A 13,983-nucleotide genomic window follows, 5' to 3' on the forward strand; every position below is an offset into this window, starting at 1 on the left:
CGACGCTCGAACCCCGGCTGCAATTGATCCCTAGATTTCGCCGGTGCCTTCGATAGGGTCTCCCATCCTTACCTGCTGGCCGTTATGTCGCGGATGGGTTTCGGGGAGCACTTCATAAGAGTCATCCGGCACTTCTTGGATGGAGCAAATTCCACAATCATTGTGAACGGCTGCAGATCACGACCAATTCCCATCAGACGATCAGTTCGACAAGGGTGTCCCTTGTCAGTGTATTTTATCGCTTTGGACCCCGTGCTGCGTGACATCGGACGAATGGTCGATGGTGTTCCTTTCCCAGGCGTCACCTTCCGCAGTGCGGCATACGCGGATGGTGTAGGTGTGTTTGTAGCAAACGCCAGGGACATCGATTCAGTTCGCCGAGTCCTCCACGTTTATGAACGAGCATCCGGTGCCATGTTAAAAGTCAACAAAATGGTGCTAATCCCACTAGGACCACGATCATTGACCATCGAGCGCTCATGGTTCCGGATTGTAGGGGAACAACGTATCTTGGGTCTTGAGGTGACTGCCTGTCCGCAGCGCATCTTAACACTCACGTGCAGGCGGATTCTCACGCGCATCAGAGGACTTTGCGTGAGTCACACTGATCGACGACTCGACCTCCATCATTGAATCCAACTGATTAATACTTACATCCTATAACGGGCATGGTATGTAGCACAACTCCTTACGCTACCGAAACAAACCAGCAGAGCCATCTCACAAACAGTATATTGCCTGTTGTGGCGGCATGCACTATTCAAAGTTGATGCACAGACTTGTACACTGCCAAAGGTCGATGGTGGCCTTGGACTCATTGACTTTCCCCGCAAATGTGCGGCAATCCTGATTCACCGTATCGCCACTTTGCGTGAGATTGACCCAGGTGGGACAACAACGGTGCTTTTCGACCGTTATCGCCCACAATCGGCGCGTGAACCAGTATGTTTGACACATATTACATTCCGGATGACGGCAGTCAAGGTCTATTACCTCAATCAAAGTTACGTCCTAACAGTGGCCACCGACAAGGCACGCACATCAAAGCGCCTTTATTAGGCGCTTCGAGAGCCAGCCCACACCACATAAATTGGAGGACAGACGACCATCGGTCATCTGGCACCAAGCTTGGGCTAATATCAACCACCCAGCCCTCCCCACAGAAGTTTCAGCGCTATGGTATCGCGTTGTAAACAATTTAATATCCACTAATCATCGCTTGGCGGCCATCCGCCTATGGCCCTCGGCTGCTTGCGGCCGATGTGGTGACGTAGACACCAGAGATCATCGTCTCTTATGCCCTCACGTCACAGAAGTGTGGGACCTTGCACGTGTGCTATTAGCGCTGATCGGTGGGACTACACTGGACTATGTGCCAATCGACTGGTTCCTTACGCCTGATATTCAGACCAACCCCCGAAAACGACATAACGCAGTGGTGTGGCTCTTGGGCCACACCATTTTCACGATCTATGACCTTTGCCTCACCGATGCTGTCTCTTTCATGGACTACCTTTGGAGCCAGCATCGCCTGGCGGAATGTGACCGGAAATATACCATTACTTTTGCAAGATTTCTTAAAGTTGCAATGGTTCATGGTTATCAAAAGGTGGTCCAGGCTGAGTAAGGCACCTCGTATAAGAATTGCCTGAGTGTACCCCTGGATCTTTGTCACTCGGACTTTCAAACTACTCTTGACTTAACCATACCCCAGGTTTGATATTGGCCTTCTGGGCATCACTAGAGTAGACTGCTCTATGATACTGATAATATGGAAATTGGTAACATGGAAATTGTGTGAACGTTGTATGAAAAATTATTGGAAAATTGGAAAACACATAATCTATCTTAGGGGATTATTACTTCGTTAATTCTATGGGCTATGGGATTATCTCGCCAGTTTCGTTTGAGTGTGCTACCGTCGCTGTTTTTTTTTTTTTGCCTTCATTTCTGTCTTTATTTATTTCTTTCTATTTAGTTTTTAACATCATCACTTGCCTCACACCTGCAGAGGGAAGTGTGTTTCTGAGGAGTGTGTCGTCGCCCCCTGAGGCATAGCAGAGTATGCCTCCGCTTTTATTTTCGGTTTATGGCAATAAGTCTTGCTGCTAACAACACCCTGCTTTACGTGCTGCGTCGACACTAGAGGATGGCGGCATTTTTGGAGAGGAAAAGGTAGGGCTATAGGGGAGGTAGGAGGGAAAAAAAGTGTAGTATCTGCTCTTATCAGCTTAATATCTGATACGTCCTGCATTGCACGACCAGAATATTAAACTCATTTTTGGCTTATGACGGAGTGCTAGGGGCTTGCTCCACCTCTGTCGCGGGTTGGCCCGGCATTGCAGTACCGTCGGGATCGGCCCACCTAAAATTAATTAAAACACAGCCTGAAATGGGTTAACATTCTGCAGTGATCAGATATTCCGCTGGTAGCAAAACTTGTCGTAGTTGTTGATGTGCCCAGTAGTTAGTTGCTTACACACCACGATTTCTTTTAATTAATTTAAAATTATCTTAAGAAATTTTTTTTTTTTGGTGTTAGCCAGACCGCACTTGCAGCCGCATTACGCTAGGCTGGTAATTTATGGTGGCACAGGACAGTGCCTTCGGATGCCTCGTTAGCGTCTCTTATGGTCCTATCGCAGATAATTTTAATAATATTTTTTGGAGTTATAACCTTAGCTCCTCGCGAACGTCGTCGTCGTCGCCGCCGCACGCACGCAGAATACGTGGTACACACGCACACACACATATGCAGTAGGCGGTGGACGATGTAAGCACTCGGCTAGGTGTAGCTCGCGCCAGTATAGCTCGCGCCGGCCTGGCGCTGCTGTGGGGCGGCCTCACGGCTTCTCCACTGGCCTGGCAGCTAGCGGCGTTCAAATGGGAGTCGCAGTTTACTCCTCGACATGGAGGGTGGTACTGGGCTGTTGACGAGTGCTCTCGTATTTTGTCGTTCCCTCCGGCACTTGCCTTTGCGATGTTTTCGACGGTCGCCTGTTGCCATATCGGCCCGCACCACCATGTGTGACTCCCACATGTGGAGCGTACATGCTGCAAGCATTTAGGCCCTGACACTGCGTTTTTTCATCTCTGGCGGTACTCCGCAAGGATACCGCCCTTCGATTGTGCCATTCCAGCACTAATTGAAGTGCTAGATTTTCCGGCCTGTTAGGAGACCGCTCCTGCAAAATGTGCGAGGAGAATTTTGCTGGTTGCGAGCTACCCGCCGATTTTCTAGCTGTACGTATTGCCCTTAATCCAAAGGTCACAGTCGACTGTCGGGCTAGAGACGTACGTCCCATCACCGTTCTTAACACTGTTTATAAGTTGGTGGCACGAAGTGTGGCTTCACGTCTTAAACAGGTAATGAATAAGGTACTTTGTCCCACTCAATCATGTGGCGTTTCGAATCGAACCACCTTCACCGCTGCTTCTATATACCGTGATGCTGTCTTACTCACCCACCGCCGACGCTCGAACCCCGGCTGCAATTGATCCCTAGATTTCGCCGGTGCCTTCGATAGGGTCTCCCATCCTTACCTGCTGGCCGTTATGTCGCGGATGGGTTTCGGGGAGCACTTCATAAGAGTCATCCGGCACTTCTTGGATGGAGCAAATTCCACAATCATTGTGAACGGCTGCAGATCACGACCAATTCCCATCAGAAGATCAGTTCGACAAGGGTGTCCCTTGTCAGTGTATTTTATCGCTTTGGACCCCGTGCTGCGTGACATTGGACGAATGGTCGATGGTGTTCCTTTCCCAGGCGTCACCTTCCGCAGTGCGGCATACGCGGATGGTGTAGGTGTGTTTGTAGCAAACGCCAGGGACATCGACTCAGTTCGCCGAGTCCTCCACGTTTACGAACGAGCATCCGGTGCCATGTTAAAAGTCAACAAAATGGTGCTAATCCCACTAGGACCACGATCATTGAACATCGAGCGCCCATGGTTCCGGATTGTAGGGGAACAACGTATCTTGGGTCTTGAGGTGACTGCCTGTCCGCAGCGCATCTTAACACTCACGTGCAGGCGGATTCTCACGCGCATCAGAGGACTTTGCGTGAGTCACACTGATCGACGACTCGACCTCCATCATTGAATCCAACTGATTAATACTTACATCCTATAACGGGCATGGTATGTAACACAACTCCTTACGCTACCGAAACAAACCAGCAGAGCCATCTCACAAACAGTATATTGCCTGTTGTGGCGGCATGCACTATTCAAAGTTGATGCACAGACTTGTACACTGCCAAAGGTCGATGGTGGCCTTGGACTCATTGACTTTCCCCGCAAATGTGCGGCAATCCTGATTCACCGTATCGCCACTTTGCGTGAGATTGACCCAGGTGGGACAACAGCGGTGCTTTTCGACCGTTATCGCCCACAATCGGCGCGTGAACCAGCATGTTTGACACATATTACATTCCGGATGACGGCAGTCAAGGTCTATTACCTCAATCAAAGTTACGTCCTAACAGTGGCCACCGACAAGGCACGCACATCAAAGCGCCTTTACTAGGCGCTTCGAGAGCCAGCCCACACCACATAAATTGGAGGACAGACGACCATCGGTCATCTGGCACCAAGCTTGGGCTAATATCAACCACCCAGCCCTCCCCACAGAAGTTTCAGCGCTATGGTATCGCGTTGTAAACAATTTAATACCCACTAATCATCGCTTGGCGGCCATCCGCCTATGGCCCTCGGCTGCTTGCGGCCGATGTGGTGACGTAGACACCAGAGAGCATCGTCTCTTATGCCCTCACGTCACAGAAGTGTGGGACCTTGCACGTGTGCTATTAGCGCTGATCGGTGGGACTACACTGGACTATGTGCCAATCGACTGGTTCCTTACGCCTGATATTCAGACCAACCCCCGAAAACGACATAACGCAGTGGTGTGGCTCTTGGGCCACACCATTTTCACGATCTATGACCTTTGCCTCACCGATGCTGTCTCTTTCATGGACTTCCTTTGGAGCCAGCATCGCCTGGCGAAATGTGACCGGAAATATACCATTACTTTTGCAAGATTTCTTAAAGTTGCAATGGTTCATGGTTATCAAAAGGTGGTCCAGGCTGAGTAAGGCACCTCGTATAAGAATTGCCTGAGTGTACCCCTGGATCTTTGTCACTCGGACTTTCAAACTACTCTTGACTTAACCATACCCCAGGTTTGATATTAGCCTTCTGGGCATCACTAGAGTAGACTGCTCTATGATACTGATAATATGGAAATTGGTAACATGGAAATTGTGTGAACGTTGTATGAAAAATTATTGGAAAATTGGAAAACACATAATCTATCTTAGGGGATTATTACTTCGTTAATTCTATGGGCTATGGGATTATCTCGTCAGTTTCGTTTGAGTGTGCTACCGTCGCTGTTTTTTTTTTTTGCCTTCATTTCTGTCTTTATTTATTTCTTTCTATTTAGTTTTTAACATCATCACTTGCCTCACACCTGCAGAGGGAAGTGTGTTGCTGAGGAGTGTGTCGTCGCCCCCTGAGGCATAGCAGAGTATGCCTCCGCTTTTATTTTCGGTTTATGGCAATAAGTCTTGCTGCTAACAACACCCTGCTTTACGTGCTGCGTCGACACTAGAGGATGGCGGCATTTTTGGAGAGGAAAAGGTAGGGCTATAGGGGAGGTAGGAGGGAAAAAAAGTGTAGTATCTGCTCTTATCAGCTTAATATCTGATACGTCCTGCATTGCACGACCAGAATATTAAACTCATTTTTGGCTTATGACGGAGTGCTAGGGGCTTGCTCCACCTCTGTCACGGGTTGGCCCGGCATTGCAGTACCGTCGGGATCGGCCCACCTAAAATTAATTAAAACATAGCCTGAAATGGGTTAACATTCTGCAGTGATCAGATATTCCGCTGGTAGCAAAACTTGTCGTAGTTGTTGATGTGCCCAGTAGTTAGTTGCTTACACACCACGATTTCTGCCCCCAGGGGCTCAGCATTCGTTTGCTGGGTACGGGCTTGGCGACCCCAGGGTTCCTGAGCTGGGGACTGGTAAGCGCCGCCAGTCCCCTGTCACCGTAACCTCTAAGCATACTTCAACGACCACCGTGCGGCGCGGCGGTGGAATGTTGTGTGTCTCAGGGAATGGGGATCTTGGCTTGACCGCCCGGATCGCGAGGATGGAATAAACCTCTATAAAAAACCCCTCAATCTCAAGGTGTGCTGCGCGCTGATGAGATGCATGGCTGTTGAGGTGGAACAGTCGGTAGCGGGCAACCTCTGGGGAACCTGCCGCACCTCAGTTGTATAAGGCTTACCTAGGCACGCGGGGCTCTGTCTAGGTGGACTTCTAGTTCCCTAGCTGCTCGTGGGACCGAGATGGATCCTTCGAAATTCTCTTTTCCTACTCCCAGCGGAAAGGGTGGGCCGCTGGAAGGTTCTAACACCCAGTCTCTTAAGAGGGCCCGTGCAGTCAGTCCCCCTGACTCCGGCGCTTCTTTAAAAAGTCCAGTCTTAGGTAACAGAATGCATTCTGGTAATCCGAATGTGTTTCTCATTGTGAAACGGAAGGAGGGTAGTTTCGAGAAGGTTTCGCCCTTCTATATACAAAAGGGATTGGAGGGACTCTGTGGCTCCTTAAAATCGGTGAAGCGCTTACGTAATGGGACCTTGCTAGTGGAAACTTCCACTTCCCAGCAAGCAACTAACCTCCAATCTGCTAAATGCCTTGGAGAGTATGCCATAGACACCGAACTGCACAGCACCTTGAACTATAGCAAAGGTGTTGTGACATGCCGGGATCTAGCTGATATTCCCAAGGAAGAACTGCAACGTGAGTGGGCTCCGGAAGGTATCATTGATGTCCAACACATCATGAAGAGGGTTGATGGCACTCTTGTCAAATCCGACTCCTTTATTCTGACCTTCAGTAGCACAACACTTCCTGAACATGTTAAAGCTGGCTTCCTTCGCCTTAGTGTGAGGCCTTATTTCCCGGCCCCAATGCGCTGTTTCAAATGCCAGCGTTTTGGGCATACCACCTTAGGCTGTAAAGGCGAAGCGACTTGTGGAAACTGTGGCAGGCTGCTCATGAAGGAGTTGGTTGCTCGTCTCCGGCTAAATGTATTACTTGCTCTGGGAACCACCCTGTTTGGAGTAGGGACTGCCGCATATTTTTAGAGGAACGCAAGGTCCAGGAAATCAAAACAACCAAGCGTATCCCCTATGGTGAGGCCAAGAAGATTTATAAGTCGATGCAACCTCCCACATTTGCTACATCTTTTGCATCCCTGGTACAGAAGCCTACTCCAAAGGTCGATGCCTCAACGCAGACTGAGGTGGTGAGTGTTGGCACTAACACCTGTAGCTGCCAGTGCACTTGCAACGCAGCCAGTGTTCCAGAGCCAGTAGCCCCTACTCGAACGGCAGACAAAGGTACAGTGGCGGACTTGGTCCAGCCCCTGGCGCCTCCAACAGCTGAGGTTGTCCCCAAGCCCAGTGCGCCACTTACCACTCCCACATCCGCTCCCCCAAAGTCCACCAAGCCACAGAAAGCTACTGTGCAGCAGCAACAGCGGGTCAAATCCCGTGGTAAACCATCTGACCATGCGGATGTTGTTTTACGCGAGGCTTCATCTGACTCTTCCCCAGAGTTGATGGAGTACGATGTATGTGTGGGGCAATCATCTCGTCCCACGCCTGCCCCTCCACCTGCTGCGGTCTCCCCGCCCCGTCGGAGAGACAGGATGAAGGTGCTACCCCCAACATAGATGGCTCCCATACTCCAGTGGAACTTGCAAGGGTTCAGGACGCATGTGGAGGAACTTCGTCTACTTTCTCAGGGTCGACCACTGTGTCTCTGTCTCCAGGAGACGTATTTCCATCCATCATACTCCCCTGAGATACGAGGCTATACACTCCACAAAAAGGACGACCTGCGTGGAGAGAGAGCTAGAGGAGGCGTAGGTATTTTCGTCAGGACGGACTACCATTCCTCGCCTCTCTCACTTACGACGACTCTACAGGCCGTCGCTGTGTCCGTGCACGTGCGTCATCCATTGACTGTATGTTCACTTTACTTGCCCCCACATGATGCTCTTGATGAAGCGGCCCTCACCGACCTTCTTACACAGCTCCCCCAGCCATTCATTATTTGTGGTGATTTTAATGCCCACAATGTGCTTTGGGGCTCTGCAATTACCTGCCCCAGGAGTAGAGCAATTGAGAGGCTTCTCCTGTCATCCTGTGCCTACTTGCTCAATGGAGGACAGAGTACTCATTTCTGCATGGCGACTGGGTCGTTCTCTGCCATTGATCTCTCGCTTTGCTCTCCAGCTCTTGCCGCTAGTGCTCACTGGGAAGTGGTCGCTGACTTGCACGGCAGTGATCATTTCCCAATCTGGATTCACCTGCCAGATGGCGTGGGCCCCGACAGGAGACCACCACGATGGGTGCTCAGTGGAGCTGACTGGACACTTTATAGCCAGTTGGCCCAATTCGAACACTGTGCGAATGTTGAGGTGTGGGTGGATCATATTACCAAAACGGTCCTCCATGCCGCTGCGGCATCCATTCCACAGTCCACAGGTCACCGGAAAAGGCCACCTGTGCCTTGGTGGAGTGACGAATGCCGCTCTGCAATCAGGACCAGGCGTGCGGCTCTGCGGCGGTTCAAGTGTCGGCCGACTGCTGAGAATGTTGCTGCCTTTCGGGTGGCGAGGGCGAGATGTCGCCGCATTATTCGTGAGAGCAAGAAGGGGTCGTGGCAAAAGTTCCTGAACACCGTTAATCGTTCCACCAAGAGTTCCATTGTGTGGGAGACCATTAGGAGAATTTCTGGCAGAGGAGGGAGGTGCCCCATAGCTGCTGTACTGAATAACGGCACTCTCCACACAGATCCGCGGGACATTGCCCAGACTATGGCAGCCTATTTTGCGACAGTTACTGCCACAACCAGTCAGGATCCCGGTTTCCAGCGCCATAGAGCGGTTGCTGAGAGGTGTAGTCTGAACTTCCAGCCCACCTCTCATGAAGTTTACAACTGCCCTTTTTCTATGTGGGAGCTGGATTCTGCATTGTCTGGAGCTCGTGACACTTCCCCTGGTCACGACAGGATCCATTACAGTATGCTATGGCACCTCACAATGCGCAACAAAGAAATCCTCCTCGCACTTTTTAATGCCATTTGGGCGTCGGGTCACTTTCCTGACGCGTGGCGTGAGGCAGTTTTAATCCCTTTTTTAAAACCTGGGAAAGACCGCTCGAGCCCAAGTAGCTACCGTAGTATTGCCCTCACTAGTTGCATAGGGAAGACCTTGGAGCGGATGGTCAACCGCCGCCTTGTCTGGATGTTAGAATCCCGGCAACTACTTAGTCGCTTTCAGTGTGGGTTCAGAAGGTTTCGTTCCACCTTCGATAACCTTGCCCTCCTGGAGGCGGCTATCCAACAAGCTTTCCTACGCCGTCATCACCTTATAGGTGTATTTTTCGACATCGAGAAGGCCTACGATACCACTTGGCGGCGTCTCATCCTGGAGCAGCTTCACGAATGGGGTTTTCGTGGTTGTCTTCCTCTTTTTATTCAGTCTTTCCTCTCGCCACGATATTTTAGATACCGAGTTGGTGACGTCCTGTCTGATCGCTTTGAGCAAGAGAACGGTGTCCCTCAGGGTAGCGTTTTAAGTGTGACTCTGTTTGCCATCGCTATTAATAGCATTACGTCCATGGTGAAAAGTCCTGTCCAGTGTTCTTTGTTTGTGGATGATTTCTCTTTGTTCTGCTCTTCTTCAAGCCTTGCAACGACACCTCGTCAGTTGCAACTTACGATTAGGCGTTTGGATGACTGGGCGCTGAAGAGTGGATTTAAGTTTTCCACCGAGAAGTCTGTATGTGTTCTTTTTAACCGTTCTCGTTCGATTTTACCCTTTCCTGAGTTGCGCTTGAGGGACACTATTCTTTCTTTTAAAGACACGGTGAGATTTCTGGGTCTCATTTTTGACTCGAGGCTCACGTGGTTACCTCATCTTAAAGACCTGAAACGACGGTCGCTTCAGGCTTTAAGCATTTTAAAATGTCTTAGCCACAGTACATGGGGAGCTGACAGGACTTGTCTGCTCCAGTTTTACAGGGCGTTTGTGCGATCTCGGCTCGATTATGGGTGCACGGTGTATGGGTCTGCGAGGCCTTCGTACTTAAAGATTTTGGACGTTGTCCACCATGAAGGGCTGCGGTTGGCCACTGGGGCATTCCGAACTAGCCCCATACCAAGCCTCTGTGCAGAGGCTGGTGAACCGCCACTTCATATGCGACGACGGCTACTTACGGTACGCCAGGCGTATAAAACTTTGTCCACACCGTACACACCTGCATACCATACCGTTGCTAAGCCTCCTCTGGCACGGTTATTTCATAACCGGCAACGTGCGACGCAGCCCTATGGGATTCGCGCACAGGATTGCCTCGCTGCGATGTCTGTGGCTGGTCTTCGTGTTTTACGTCGCGGTTGGAGCAGATCTCCACCTTGGCTCCTCCGGCGTCCCAAATTTATTTTAGATTTGACTCGTTTTAAGAAAGATGGCACACCAGATTTTACGTTCCAATCTCTGTTTTTTAACATTTTAGACGTGCATCACGGTTTCACTGTCGTTTATACTGATGGCTCGAAACAGGAGACTTCCCTAGGCTGTTCTGTGGTGTTCCCTGATCGTGTCACCCGGATTCGCCTCCCTGCTGAATATACCGTTTTCGCAGCGGAGCTCCACGCGATCCTGAAGGCACTGGAGCAGATGCATCGTGTTCGGGGCGATCGATTTCTTCTCTGCTCCGATTCTCTTAGTGCCTTACAATCGCTGCAGAGCCTATACCCGACTGAGGAGATGGTCCAGTTGATACATGACCAACTGTACTTGCTCCAGCAGCGGGGTAAAGAGGTATCCTTCTGCTGGGTGCCTGGTCATGTCGGCATATGGGGCAATGAACAGGCTGATCGGGCTGCCAAGGAGGCCTGCAGAGAGCAGGATGTGGTCCAGTGTCCTATCCCCTGGCAGTCAGTCATCGCTGCACTCCATAGGAAGTGCATGGAGTTGTGGGAGGCCGAATGGCTGGCGGTGTCGGCCAATAAACTGCGGTCGGTAAAGTCAACCACTCGGCCGTAGCGTTCCTCCTGTCGGTTGCTCAGGCGGGAAGAGGTGGCCCTCACACGTCTGCGGATTGGGCACTGTCCTGTGACGCATAGCTATTTATTACGGCGGGAGGATCCTCCGTTTTGTGCCACTTGTGGTGTGCACATCTCTGTCCGGCACATTTTAATCGACTGTATTTTATACCGTGATGCAAGGGCAGAAGCACAGGTTGTTGGGGATCTCCCTTGTATTTTAGCTGACGATGAGACGTGTGTGGCAAGGGTTTTTAAGTTTTGTGATGTGTCTGGACTCTGGCCTAAACTTTTAGGCTGGAGGTTTTAGTGTGTTGCAGAGTGGCTGACTCCTCCCTTTTTTCCTTGTGGTCAGCCAGCCACTTCCATCTGCTCCAATGTTTTAGCTCTCTCTACCATTTTCTTCCTGTATTGTCCACGTTTTACTGCTGACGCCCTGCATCATCCCACACTTCAGTGTGGGTGAGCCCATTTTTTCGATGATTGTTCCCCGTGTTCTCTGTTCCGTTTTATGTCCCTGTTCTGAGGTTTTCTTTTTTCTTGACACCCGTCTCACTATGATGCTGCACGGGCGCTGAAGACCTTGCTGTCGTGCGCCCACAAACACCTCTACTACTACTACTACTACCACGATTTCTTTTAATTAATTTAAAATTATCTTAAGAAATTTTTTTTTTTTTGGTGTTAGCCAGACCGCACTTGCAGCCGCATTACGCTAGGCTGGTAATTTATGGTGGCACAGGACAGTGCCTTCGGATGCCTCGTTAGCGTCTCTTATGGTCCTATCGCAGATAATTTTAATAATATTTTTTGGAGTTATAACCTTAGCTCCTCGCGAACGTCGTCGTCGTCGTCGTCGCCGCCGCACGCACGCAGAATACGTGGTACACACGCACACACACATATGCAGTAGGCGGTGGACGATGTAAGCACTCGGCTAGGTGTAGCTCGCGCCAGTATAGCTCGCGCCGGCCTGGCGCTGCTGTGGGGCGGCCTCACGGCTTCTCCACTGGCCTGGCAGCTAGCGGCGTTCAAATGGGAGTCGCAGTTTACTCCTCGACATGGAGGGTGGTACTGGGCTGTTGACGAGTGCTCTCGTATTTTGTCGTTCCCTCCGGCACTTGCCTTTGCGATGTTTTCGACGGTCGCCTGTTGCCATATCGGCCCGCACCACCATGTGTGACTCCCACATGTGGAGCGTACATGCTGCAAGCATTTAGGCCCTGACACTGCGGTTTTTCATCTCTGGCGGTACTCCGCAAGGATACCGCCCTTCGATTGTGCCATTCCAGCACTAATTGAAGTGCTAGATTTTCCGGCCTGTTAGGAGACCGCTCCTGCAAAATGTGCGAGGAGATTTTTGCTGGTTGCGAGCTACCCGCCGATTTTCTAGCTGTACGTATTGCCCTTAATCCAAAGGTCACAGTCGACTGTCGGGCTAGAGACGTACGTCCCATCACCGTTCTTAACACTGTTTATAAGTTGGTGGCACGAAGTGTGGCTTCACGTCTTAAACAGGTAATGAATAAGGTACTTTGTCCCACTCAATCATGTGGCGTTTCGAATCGAACCACCTTCACCGCTGCTTCTATATACCGTGATGCTGTCTTACTCACCCACCGCCGACGCTCGAACCCCGGCTGCAATTGATCCCTAGATTTCGCCGGTGCCTTCGATAGGGTCTCCCATCCTTACCTGCTGGCCGTTATGTCGCGGATGGGTTTCGGGGAGCACTTCATAAGAGTCATCCGGCACTTCTTGGATGGAGCAAATTCCACAATCATTGTGAACGGCTGCAGATCACGACCAATTCCCATCAGACGATCAGTTCGACAAGGGTGTCCCTTGTCAGTGTATTTTATCGCTTTGGACCCCGTGCTGCGTGACATCGGACGAATGGTCGATGGTGTTCCTTTCCCAGGCGTCACCTTCCGCAGTGCGGCATACGCAGATGGTGTAGGTGTGTTTGTAGCAAACGCCAGGGACATCGATTCAGTTCGCCGAGTCCTCCACGTTTATGAACGAGCATCCGGTGCCATGTTAAAAGTCAACAAAATGGTGCTAATCCCACTAGGACCACGATCATTGACCATCGAGCGCCCATGGTTCCGGATTGTAGGGGAACAACGTATCTTGGGTCTTGAGGTGACTGCCTGTCCGCAGCGCATCTTAACACTCACGTGCAGGCGGATTCTCACGCGCATCAGAGGACTTTGCGTGAGTCACACTGATCGACGACTCGACCTCCATCATTGAATCCAACTGATTAATACTTACATCCTATAACGGGCATGGTATGTAGCACAACTCCTTACGCTACCGAAACAAACCAGCAGAGCCATCTCACAAACAGTATATTGCCTGTTGTGGCGGCATGCACTATTCAAAGTTGATGCACAGACTTGTACACTGCCAAAGGTCGATGGTGGCCTTGGACTCATTGACTTTCCCCGCAAATGTGCGGCAATCCTGATTCACCGTATCGCCACTTTGCGTGAGATTGACCCAGGTGGGACAACAGCGGTGCTTTTCGACCGTTATCGCCCACAATCGGCGCGTGAACCAGTATGTTTGACACATATTACATTCCGGATGACGGCAGTCAAGGTCTATTACCTCAATCAAAGTTACGTCCTAACAGTGGCCACCGACAAGGCACGCACATCAAAGCGCCTTTACTAGGCGCTTCGAGAGCCAGCCCACACCACATAAATTGGAGGACAGACGACCATCGGTCATCTGGCACCAAGCTTGGGCTAATATCAACCACCCAGCCCTCCCCACAGAAGTTTCAGCGCTATGGTATCGCGTTGTAAACAACTTAATACCCACTAATCATCGCTTGGCG

At 50.7% G+C, this 13,983-nt stretch overlaps 2 pseudogenes; both read left to right on the forward strand.

The window, feature by feature from the left end:
- The first annotated feature begins 2,157 nt into the window (after positions 1-2,157).
- LOC126422702 (U2 spliceosomal RNA) lies at positions 2,158-2,370 on the forward strand (annotated as a pseudogene).
- Positions 2,371-5,627: 3,257 nt separating this feature from the next.
- LOC126421883 (U2 spliceosomal RNA) lies at positions 5,628-5,840 on the forward strand (annotated as a pseudogene).
- The last annotated feature ends 8,143 nt before the right edge of the window (positions 5,841-13,983 follow it).

This window comes from Schistocerca serialis, chromosome 1 (genome assembly GCF_023864345.2).
Source record: "Schistocerca serialis cubense isolate TAMUIC-IGC-003099 chromosome 1, iqSchSeri2.2, whole genome shotgun sequence".
Lineage (NCBI taxonomy): Eukaryota > Metazoa > Arthropoda > Insecta > Orthoptera > Acrididae > Schistocerca > Schistocerca serialis.